Source organism: Bos javanicus, chromosome 8 (assembly GCF_032452875.1).
Source record: "Bos javanicus breed banteng chromosome 8, ARS-OSU_banteng_1.0, whole genome shotgun sequence".
NCBI classification, from domain to species: Eukaryota; Metazoa; Chordata; class Mammalia; order Artiodactyla; family Bovidae; genus Bos; species Bos javanicus.
In genome coordinates, this window is record NC_083875.1 from 71,003,831 (window position 1) to 71,014,826 (window position 10,996).

Sequence of the window (10,996 nt, forward strand, 5' to 3'; positions counted from 1 at the left end):
AGGAAGAGCAGTCAAGTGCTGAGACATGGTAAAACCTGAGTCTGAGGAGTCAAGAAAAAACAGGCAAAGATGACTCAGGACCCAGGAAAGGGATGGGTGAAAAGTCACTTCATGTTTTTGTGGAAATCTATTCCAAAAACTGAGTGTTGTATTTTCTATTTGTCCAACTCAAACTATTGGGGGATGTCAAAAAATCTTTAAAAGTTTATATGTATTTAATGAAATTCCATAGACTGAATGTTTAACATCCAGGCAGAGAGACTGTGTGCACCCTGCTTATCTTTACTACTGGGGACAAATTTCTGGCCTTTAATCCTATTATCTTCAATTTATAAAATGGACATGACATTTTTCAGATTTGCTTAAAGTTTAAGTTTTTTGAGCAAAGATTGTGGGCAACTTTGCTTAAAGGCTGTTTGGTTAACAGGACTTTTCAGGTGGTGCTAGTGGTAAAGAACCCTCCCTATCAGTGCAGGAGACCTAAGAGATGCTGGTTCCATCTCTGGGCCAAGACGATCCTCTGGAAGAGAGCATGGCAACCCACTCCAGTATTCTTGCCTGGCGAATCCCATGAACAAAGAAGCCTGGTGGGCTAAGGGCCATAAGGTTGCAAAGAGTTAGACATGACTGAAGCGACTTAGCATGCAACACGCCTTAGAAGGGAGAGGTTGGCTACTGCCCTGTAGGGACTAGAGGTTGTCCCCTGCCGATAAGGGCCTTGTACTCACATTCTAGGCTTCTTTCCTCCAAAAGAGACTTTGTTTCTATTCCAGAAGAAAATACAGGATCTTTCTTACTGAGGAGGAGAGCAGGAGTAGATGTGTCAGCCATCTATTTAAGCTCTGAGTTTCAAAACCTGGAATTGATGCATAAACCCCACTGCACACACAGGTACACGTGCCTCTACCCTCTCCCGCTGTGGGGAACCAGGGCTACGTTTACTCGGCAACGAAACAGTCTGATCCTTGATCCAGAGATCTCATGACGGGATGGTGTGTGCACAGTTGGCTAGCATGTATGTTTGTATGCATACACATACACTTGTATACTGGTATATACATGCTACCCAGGTATACATGCAAACTCATAAAGACTCACATAAATAACTGTGGTAAGGTAACTCATTAACTCGCAAGTAGGATCTCAGACCTGTCAGAATTTCAGACAAAATACCGAGAAATGGATCAACAGAAGCAGTGGGATGTCTCAAGATCAAGGTAAAAGGATGGTGACTTCCCCTCCCCCTGCCCCAGTCACTCACTTGCTCTGATGAAACAAGCCGCCATGTTTTGTTCAGCCCTGGCCTGCTGCGATTCATGGGGTCGCAAAGAGTCGGACACGACTGAGCGACTGAACTGAACTGATGGAGAGGTCCAGGCTTCCCTGGTGGCACTGGGGGTAATGAACCTGCTTGTCATTGCTAGAGACCTAAGAGATGCCAGTTCAATCCCTGAATCAGAAAGATCCCCTGGAGGAAGGCATGGCAACCTACTCCAGTATTCTTGCCTGGAGAATCCCATGGACAGAGGGAGCCTGATATAGGGTCGCAAAGGGTCTGACACAGCTGAAGCGACTTAGCAGGTACACACACACACATATGGAGAGGACTGGGTTCCCTGGTGGCTCAGCCGTGAAGAATCCGCCTGCCAATGCAGGAGACTTGGGTTTGATCCCTGGGTTGGGAAGATCTCCTGGAGAAAGAAATAGCAACCCACTCCAGTATTCTTGCCTGGAGAATTCCACGGACATAGGAGCCTGGTAGGCTACAGGCCATGGGGTTTCACAGAGCTGACATGACTGAGTGATGACTAAACAATCAATGGAGAGGCCCACATCACAAGGACAAATGACAGCCTCCTGCCAACTGCCCCAAGAACTGAATCCAGCCCCATCTCATGTGTAAGCTTGGAAGCACGTCCTTTTCCATTCAGGCCTTGAAGGGACCACAGCCCCAGTCTGGTGAGACTCAGTATCAGAGAACCAACCTACACTGAACCGTTAGAAATGGTGATGTAATAAAGGCTGTGACAAACCTAGATGCCATTTTAGAAAACAGAGACATCACTCTGCCAACAAACATCCGTCTGGTCAACACTCTAGTATTTCCAGTAGTCGTGTACGGATGTGAAAGTAGGACCATAAAGAAGGCTGAGCACCGAAGAACTGATGCTTTGTTTAATCGTGGTGTTGGAGAAGACTCATGAGAGTCCCTTGAACAGCAAGGAAATCAAACCAGTCAATCGTGAAGGAAATCAACCCTCAATATTCATTGGAAGGACTGATGCTGAAGCTGAAGCTCCAATAGTTTGGCCAACAGATGGGAAGAGCCAACTCACTTGAAAAGACTCTGATGCTGGGAAAGATTGAAGGCATGAAAAGAAGTGGTCGACAGGATGAGATGGTTGGATGGCATCACCGACTCAGTGGACATGAGTTAGAGGAAACTCTGCGAGATGGTGAAGGACAGGGAAGTCTGGCATGCTGCAATCCACGGGCTCACGAAGAGTCGGACAAGACTGAGTGAACAACAAGAATAAGACTGTAGTTCTAAAACACTAAGTTCTAGGTTAATGTCCACTAATACGTGCTCTTACCTATCCTGTAAAACTGCTCAGATGCATCCCATATGTGAAATGTTAGTCACTCAGTCATGTCCGACTCCTTGTGACCCCATGGACTGGGACTTGCCAGGCTCTTCTGTCCATGGGATTCTCCAGCCAAGAATACTGGAGTGGGTTGCCATTTCCTTCTCCAGGAGATCTTCCAGACCCCGGGATTGGACCCATGCCTCTGCATTGCAGGCAGACTCTTTATCATGTAAGCCACCAGGGAAGTTCAAGCCTGTTGATTATATAATATTGCCCCTAACACCCTCACCCCCCCACCCCCCACCCCTCAGCTTCTCATAAAGTGTTAACAGACCTAAAAACAAATGGAGGCCAGGTCAGTCTTCTCCATTCAAGGACAACTTAGGTGATCTGATATAGGGGTCTCACACAGGCAACACTGCTTTTCAAGAATTTATTTTCAAGTAATTATAAATTCACCTCTTCCTCCTGATTTGTGATCTAAAATATTTTTCTTCCCACTCCTGATATAATATGTAATCGTTCACAGGCAGGAGTGGGGGCAGTCAGGGGGTGTGCAGCTCTGCACGAGCACCTGTGCTCTGGGAAAGGGGACAGGGCTGGGACCACGGGGCTCCCCCAGGAAATCTAGGTGGGTGGGGGATCCTATCCTAAGGTCCAGGGGAAGGGAGTTGTGTCTCCATGAGGTTGCAGGGCTGAGCCACCAGACCCACTGTGATGAGGATGCAGAAAGGACAGCAGGGACAGAAGGGGAAGGTGGCCCCAGAGTGGCAGGAGGCTCACAAGTGAGGGGCCACAGAAGAACCCCAGCAAGCAGGGCCCCACTAGCCCTTCCCAACAGCTCTGTCAGAGCCAGTCTGCACCTCCAGGGAGCCCAGCAGGCCCAGACAGGACTCAGAGACACAGACACCACAGGGGGAGGCTGTGCAGGAGCCTGGCCAGGCTGGGGCCTCTCTCCCAGGGGAAGAGTGGGGAGGAGGTGGACAGAGGAGGGGCTGAATTCCAGTCCCCCAGGAATCTGGCATCTGGAAATCTTGAGTCAGAGCAGAAGACACACCCATGCAAGATGAGCCTGAGGCATAAAGGGGAGAAGGAAGGAGTGGGTCACACAGCAAGAACACACCCCTGTACCCTTCACTCAGAACTGCTCCAGAGAACCAGAGGATGGGGGAAAAACACACACATGCCTCTTTTTATATACAATTACATATTTAATTTGGTCACAAAGTCATAAAATTGTATATTATAGAAAACTATATAATTTCATAACATTTTGATAGTTTTTATACTTTTTATAACATTCCACATTTGTCAAAATGTATAAAACTATATATAAAATTATAATATTTGTATATAACATCACATATTTAATTTGGTCACAAAGTCATAAAATTGCATATTTATATAAAATTGCAAAATTTTTATGTAACTGCCATGTAATTTGGTCACAAATTCATCCAATTGCTTATTTATATAAAATTATAAAATTTGTATATAACATTGCATATTTAATTTGGCCACAAATTCTTTAAATTGCAGGTTTATAGAAAATTGCAAAATTTGTATATAACACTGAATATTCAATTTTATTCAAAATCATAAAATTGCACGTTTACTAAAATTATAAAATTTGTATATGATATTGCATATTTTTTTATTATTTTTGTATATTTAATGAATTTTTATTATCCAATTTTTAGATGAGATATATATAGTATTACGGTTGCTTTTTAAAAATTTTTTTAATTTAAACTTATTTATTTTAACTAGAGGCTAATTACTTTACAATACTGTATTGGTTTTGCCATACATCAACATGAATCCACCACGGGTGTACATGTGGAAATTGCATATTTAATTTGGTCACAAATTCATTACTGAGGAGAAACCTGAACAGGCATCCAGTCTTCAAGTAACACTTTAAATTGTCACATTTGCATTGGCATAATGCAGTAATGCTTCCCGGATGGCTCAGCAGGCAAAGAACTCGCATGCAGTGCAGGAGACACAGGACACGCGGGTTCGATCCCTGGATCGGGAAGATCCCCTGGAGTAGGAAATGGCAACTCACTCCAGTATTCTTGCCTGGAGAATCCCATGGACAGGGGAGTCTGGCAGGCTTAGTTCACAGGGTCGCAAAGAGTCGGACACGACTGAGCGACTAAGCACCCACCGGAAAGCAACAAAGGCGTCAAGTTTCACTTTTCTTGAAGGTTCTCATTAGTAAAACACACAATAAATGTGTACAAATGAATATACATGACAAATACTGACAAGGCTGATACTCTAATGGGCACTCAAGGAAGTCTTCTGAGAAAGGGACAAGTGACCTGACACTTGACTATTTACTTTTTTAAACTGTTTTACAAATGCACATGCTTTTTGTAACATATAGGTGACAGTTTCAAATTTTATTGTATCTTATTTATTTATTTTAGCTGGGCAGACTCTTCACTGCAGCACACAGGCTCCTCTACTGTGATGTGCAGGCTCTACAGCACATGGGCTCAGTTGCGGAGCACATGCTTAGTTGTGGTGTGTGGGATCTCAGTTCCCCAACCAGAGACTGAACCCAGGCTCCTTGCATTGGGAGTGCAGAGTCTTAACCACTGAAGAATTCATTTCTATCTCCTTCTGGGGATGAAGGCAGAGTGTCCTGCACAGAAGGAACAGCAAAGACAGGAAACACCTGACTTCCAGGAGAGGGAGGGACATCAGGGCCAGAGGGATGTAGCACCAAGACCACGGGGTCGGCCCTTCTCAAAACACAAGTGAACTCCACACACTGTATCCATTTGTACCTACATTTTAGGCAATTCCAGTTTTGACCACACCAGTCACATCAACCTTGGGAAGACAACATACAAGCCTTGAGATGGACTAGACCAAAAACCTCCCTGAGAATTGCTTCTGCTATTAAATTATCCTGCAGTGATTGGAATACTATGGAGAAGGGTTTGGTAGAAGGTAAAAAAAATAAATAAATAAATAAATAAAATACAAAACCCTAATATAGCAGGCATTTTAGGTCAGTTCTCACAGTATTTAAGAATCATCATTTCTGTGTCTTTTCTGCAGAAGGTCAAAGCTTACAGAGGGGTTGAGATCCTTAATCAGCCAATTCAAACACAAAAAGGCAATTCTGGGCTCAGAGCACCAGTATCAAGGGGGGCCCATCTAGTGCGGAGCAAGCCAACACTGAACATAACCCAGGAGCCCGTCCATTCTTCCTCCCAGACTATGGCAGATCCCTGTCCTCTCTTCCTTGAGCCCAGATGCAATGAAGGTCACTGATAAGAGCAGACGTGACAGAAAATATCTGACACTCATATATAACCCATGTCCCACCCTAACCTCCCAGATGAGCAGGAGGAAGCCCGGGGAATGACAGCCCAGTTCACGGTCACCAGACACAGCACGGGGGTGCCAATTCCGCTCCCTCTCTGCTCACTTGTTAACATCTCTCTATGAAAAATACAAATATTCACCCAACTATAAAGTTGACATGTTTAAAGCCTGGACCCTGAAGAAGTCGCCAGGCAATCCCAAAGTGGTCAAATTCCCCCAGCAGTGGGCTTGCTCTCCTTTATTGCTGTTCTTGTTTTGTAGGTTTTTGTTTGTTTGTTTTTGCCTCATGGCTCGTGGGATCTTACTTTCTGACCAGGGATTGAACTCAGGGCTCTCAGGGCAGAGTCCCAACCACTGAACAGCCAGGGAATGCCCTCCTTTTGTATTTCTAGTTTATTTAGATTGCCAGTACTCAACCAGGTAGCCCACATAAACCTAGAAATTATATTTGCAAAATGTTTTTCTACACATACATATATATGCACAAACATAAAAGTACCAAGACATATAAGATGTTTGCACTTTAATGATGTATATTACAAGTTACGGGGCCTCCCTGGTGGCTCAGTTGGTAAGGAGTCTGCCTGCAGTGCAAGAGACCTAGGTTCCATCCCTGGGTAGGGAAGATCCCCTGGAGAAGGAAACGGCAACCCACTCCAGTACTCTTGCCTGGAGAAACCCCATGGACAGAAGAGCCTGGTGGGGACAGTCCATAGGGTCGCAAAGAGTTGGACATGACTCAGTGACTAACACCTTCATTATAAGTTACATCATTAAATGCATACATACTAACATGAATGACAAATTTCAAACAAATACAAATAAAAACTAGAAGTCTATTAGCAGTGTGTCCTGAACTGAAAGACTGAGGTCCTCAAACGGTCAGGGCACAGCAGAGCCTGTCTCACTTTCTTCATAAACATGTTAATACTTTCCTGAGTTCCGCAGGCACTCTTGAATTGTCTCATTTGTCAACCTTTGCCCCAGCATTTCCAAGGCATCCATCGGGGTGTTGACTGAGGTCCCCTGTCCCTTCTTGGTGACTGGCAGCATCACACAAGGCATGTGGAGAGACCCAGGCCTATTCTCTGGTCACAAGGATCTCATTTCATGTGAGGCCCAACTGCCTCAGGAGCGAATCACAGAAGTCACAAGGAAAAGATAGCTGCAAACTCACTGAAGAATAGCTTCAGGCCTAGGTTGGGGGAAAGTCACAGAGACAGAGTTGGAACCGGCTTTCACAAAGGCCAAGGACCCTCAATTCAGGCCTAGACTTCAGGATGGGAACCTGAGGAGCTCCCCCTGCTGGTAATCCTGCTGCTCTGCGCCCCTGACCTGCTTCCCAGCAGCAAACAAGCCACACAGGCACTGGGCATTGGACTTCGCCAGCACCCAGAGCAGTTGGGGGCAGTCCAGGTCAGCAGAGAGTCCTGCCCCAAGCAGGGGATGCGGGCCCATCTGGAAGAGGAGACTGCTGTCACAGAGGGAGAAGGCATCTGTGATATGAGACAGAGGGTGGGACAGCGAGGGGCAACAGACCTCAGGAGAAAGACCTGCCTTTCTCAGGAGGGTGAGGCCTCCTGGCTGCCACCCCTGCACTGGGGACAAAGCAAAGGCCTGGAGGGAGGAAGGTCTCCGGCCTCACACCCCGCTCGGCCTCACTGCCTGACCCTGCGGTAGAGCTCGATGGGGACAGACTCCGAGCAAGAATTTAACCTTAAAATGGAGCAAACACCACCCGCCTCATGGACTGTGCTGCAGATTCAACGCTGTGTGTGTGAAATGCTGTGCACACCACCATCCACAGTACATAAGGAGGGCACCCAACACAAGTTTATATTCTCTAACAGTTACACTGAAAACATGAAAAATAACAATACTAGTTTTCATAAAATATGGTACTAACTCAAAGTATTCTAAAAAATTTCCTTTCAATATGTAATATAGATAGCTAATGGGAAGTGGCTTGATAACACAGAGAGCTCGATCCGGTGCTCTGTGATAACCTAAGGGAGGTGGGATGGGGGCGTTGGAAGGAGGCTCAAGAGGGAGGGGATATATGTGCACCTATGGCTGGTTCATGTTGCTGTACAGCAGAAATAAGCACAACATTGTGAAGCAATTATCCTCCAATTAAAAGTAAGTTAAGAATTTTTTCACTGCAATATGTAGTGTTAGTTGCTCAGTTGTGTGTCTGACTCTTTGTGACTTCATGGACTGTAGCCTGTCAGGCTCCTCTGTCCATGAGATTCTCCAGGTAGGAATACTGGAGTGGGTTGCCATTCCCTTCTCCAGGGGATCTTCCTGACCCAGGGACTGAACCCTGTTCTCTTGCATTACAGGAGAATTCTTTACCATCTGAGCCACCAGGGAAGCCCCTCAACATGTAATCAATATACAAAAAAAAAAAAACTGTTAACGAGACAAATTATAGTCATTTTTTCTACCAACTCCTTGAACTACAGTATCGAGTTATATACTACAGCTCATCAGATTTAGCCACAGTTCAGGCGCTCCACAGGGCTCCCAGGTTGCGCCAGTGGTGAAGAACCTACTTGCTAATGCAGGAGATGTAAGATGTGGGTTCGATCCCTGAGTTGGAATGATCCCTGGAGGAGGGCATGGTAACCCACTCCGGTATTCTTGCCTGGAGAATCCCATGGACTAAGGAGCCTGGCAGGCTACAGTCCATGGGGTTGCAAGGAGTCAGACATGATTAAAGAGACTTAGCATGCATGGACAGGCGCTCCACAGCCTCCCTGGGCCAGGGGGTGCCCTGCTGGACAGCACAACGTCTCGGATATCTCAGAGTGGGTCAACCTGGCCCTGAGCAACCAGGGAGGAGAGAGGATGGTGGAGAAGGGAAGGACAGGGAGGTGTTAGGGGCCACTGTTAGAGGACAGAGGGGAGCAGGGTGGGAATTAGAGTCCTGATGGTTCAGGGACAAGCCATCCCCTCTCTGAGTTGCCCTAACCGCTATGGAGACAGAAATTAGGACACTGTCCCTCCTCCCTCCACTCCTGATCCCCTGCCCAGGAAAAAAACACTCACTTTCAGTGGCGTCTGTTGGAACCAGCAGCCATCTTCTCCTCTGAGATCCTTCAGGTGCTGCTGGTTTCTGTAAAACACAATGGAGAGCAGCCTTGGTCTTAACCGGGGGTCCTAGGTTACAGAACTGAGCCTAGTAAACCTTGTTCTGAAATTCTGGCAGATGCAGCCGTAAGCAAATCAAAACCAATGCAGGATCTTTGAGGGGAGCGGACAAAAGAGTCACTATTTTATATACGATTGTGTTCTTATAAAACTCTAATGGTTCAACAATAATATGTAAATGTGAGGGTGGGTGGTGAATGTTAAAAATTATGACAATAAATTCTATAATGAATTATGAGTCGGATAAACTCATAAGGTTATGGAACATTGTAATACAAAGATACAGCCTCAACAAGAAATGAGCAATTTACCAAAGGAAAACACACATGGAGTTGAGGTATTATAAAACTCTTAACTTAAAATGCTAACTCTTTTCATAAGAAAAATATAGAATAGCTAAAAGATCTCAATTCCTCCTAGATTAATTTATAAATTAAGGTAATACTCAAAAACCTCAAAACTATTGAAATGATATGACCCCAAACTCTAAACGTCTCTGTATGTGTGTGTGTGTGTGTGTGTGTGTGTGTGTATACATATATAATATACATATGTTTAGTCACTGAGTCATGTCTGACTCTTTGCGACCCCATGGACTGTAGCCTGCTGGGCTCCTCTGTCCATGGGGATTCTCCAGGCAAGAGTACTGGGGTGGGTTGCCATGCCCTACTCATAGATATATATATATATATACACACACACATATACATAGTGAAAATACTTCTATATGTTGACAAAGAAATTTTACTTCAAGTAGATTCAACTTAACAATACTTTTGAAATAAATGTGAAATTCCCACTATGATGAGGAATGGCTTAAAAGTATGTAACAGTCACAGAGAAAAATATTATGTAGCTCTGACTCCATCACTCGGTCAGTCATGGGAGGAGTGATTACCCTTCGCCTGCCCTGTTCTAGACGAGGGATGTGGTGACAAGACAGATGAGAAGTAGCATCAGAGCTGCCAGTGGACCAGAGCAGGGGGTGGGCTCCCTTCCCCTCCATGCCCCGGTCTCTCTCCAGAGCAGGGGGTGGGCTCCCTTCCCCTCCATGCCCTGGTCTCTCTCCAGAGCAGGGGGTGGGCACCCTTCCCCTCCATGCCATGGTCTCTCTCCAGAGCAGGGGGTGGGCTCCCTTCCCCTCCATGCCCTGGTCTCTCTCCAGAGCAGGGGGTGGGCTCCCTTCCCTCCATGCCCCGGTCTCCCTCCATCACCACCTCCCCAGAGAAGAGGAGACCTGACCCATTGCCTCTCCCTGTCTCTACCACAGTCCCAAGCAAGCAGAAGGGCCAGAGCCCCACACTCACCAACAGACAATCTGCTTGCTGCATCTCAGGCCTGGGAGTTGTCTTCTGTCAGCTTCTTTTTCTGCCAAGGGACCAGAATGGAAAGTGAATCTCCATTGGTCAGCCTGTTGTTGTATGCATGGTCCAGAACACCTGACCTTCCTGGGGGACATAAGCGCCAGAAAAGGGCCTCGAAAAAGCAAGGCACTGACCCAGGAATCACAAACCCACAAACCCCTAAGCTTCTAGGGGGAGACAGTGGGTTCTGCCTTCCCACCTACACCTGTGCTGTGCCCCCAAGTGGGCATAGACTCAGCACATCTAGGCTCTGATGATGGCACCCAGACTCTGGTGTGATGCTAAGGGGAACTGAGCACCCCTGCCTGACACCCCCCACGCCCCAGGGCTACAGAGTGAGGGTGTTTCAAACAGTAAGGACAGGGCCAGCGCTGCCAACTAGCCTTAGGACAGCTCTCAGCAGGCCAGTCTCCCTCCTACATTCAGCCTAGAGCCCCCAGGCCAGTTCAGAGGGTCAGGGACAACAGCATAGGACAAACCAGAGACCGTGTCCACCCTGGGCTTTGTTGTGATGCAATTACTGAGGGTCTGAGGCCGCCAGAT

At 46.5% G+C, this 10,996-nt stretch overlaps 1 pseudogene; it reads right to left on the reverse strand.

The window, feature by feature from the left end:
* Positions 1 to 10,852, reverse strand: part of LOC133253334 (2-hydroxyacyl-CoA lyase 2-like) — a 32,166-nt pseudogene extending 21,314 nt beyond the window's left edge.
* Between the last annotated feature and the right edge of the window lie 144 nt (positions 10,853 to 10,996).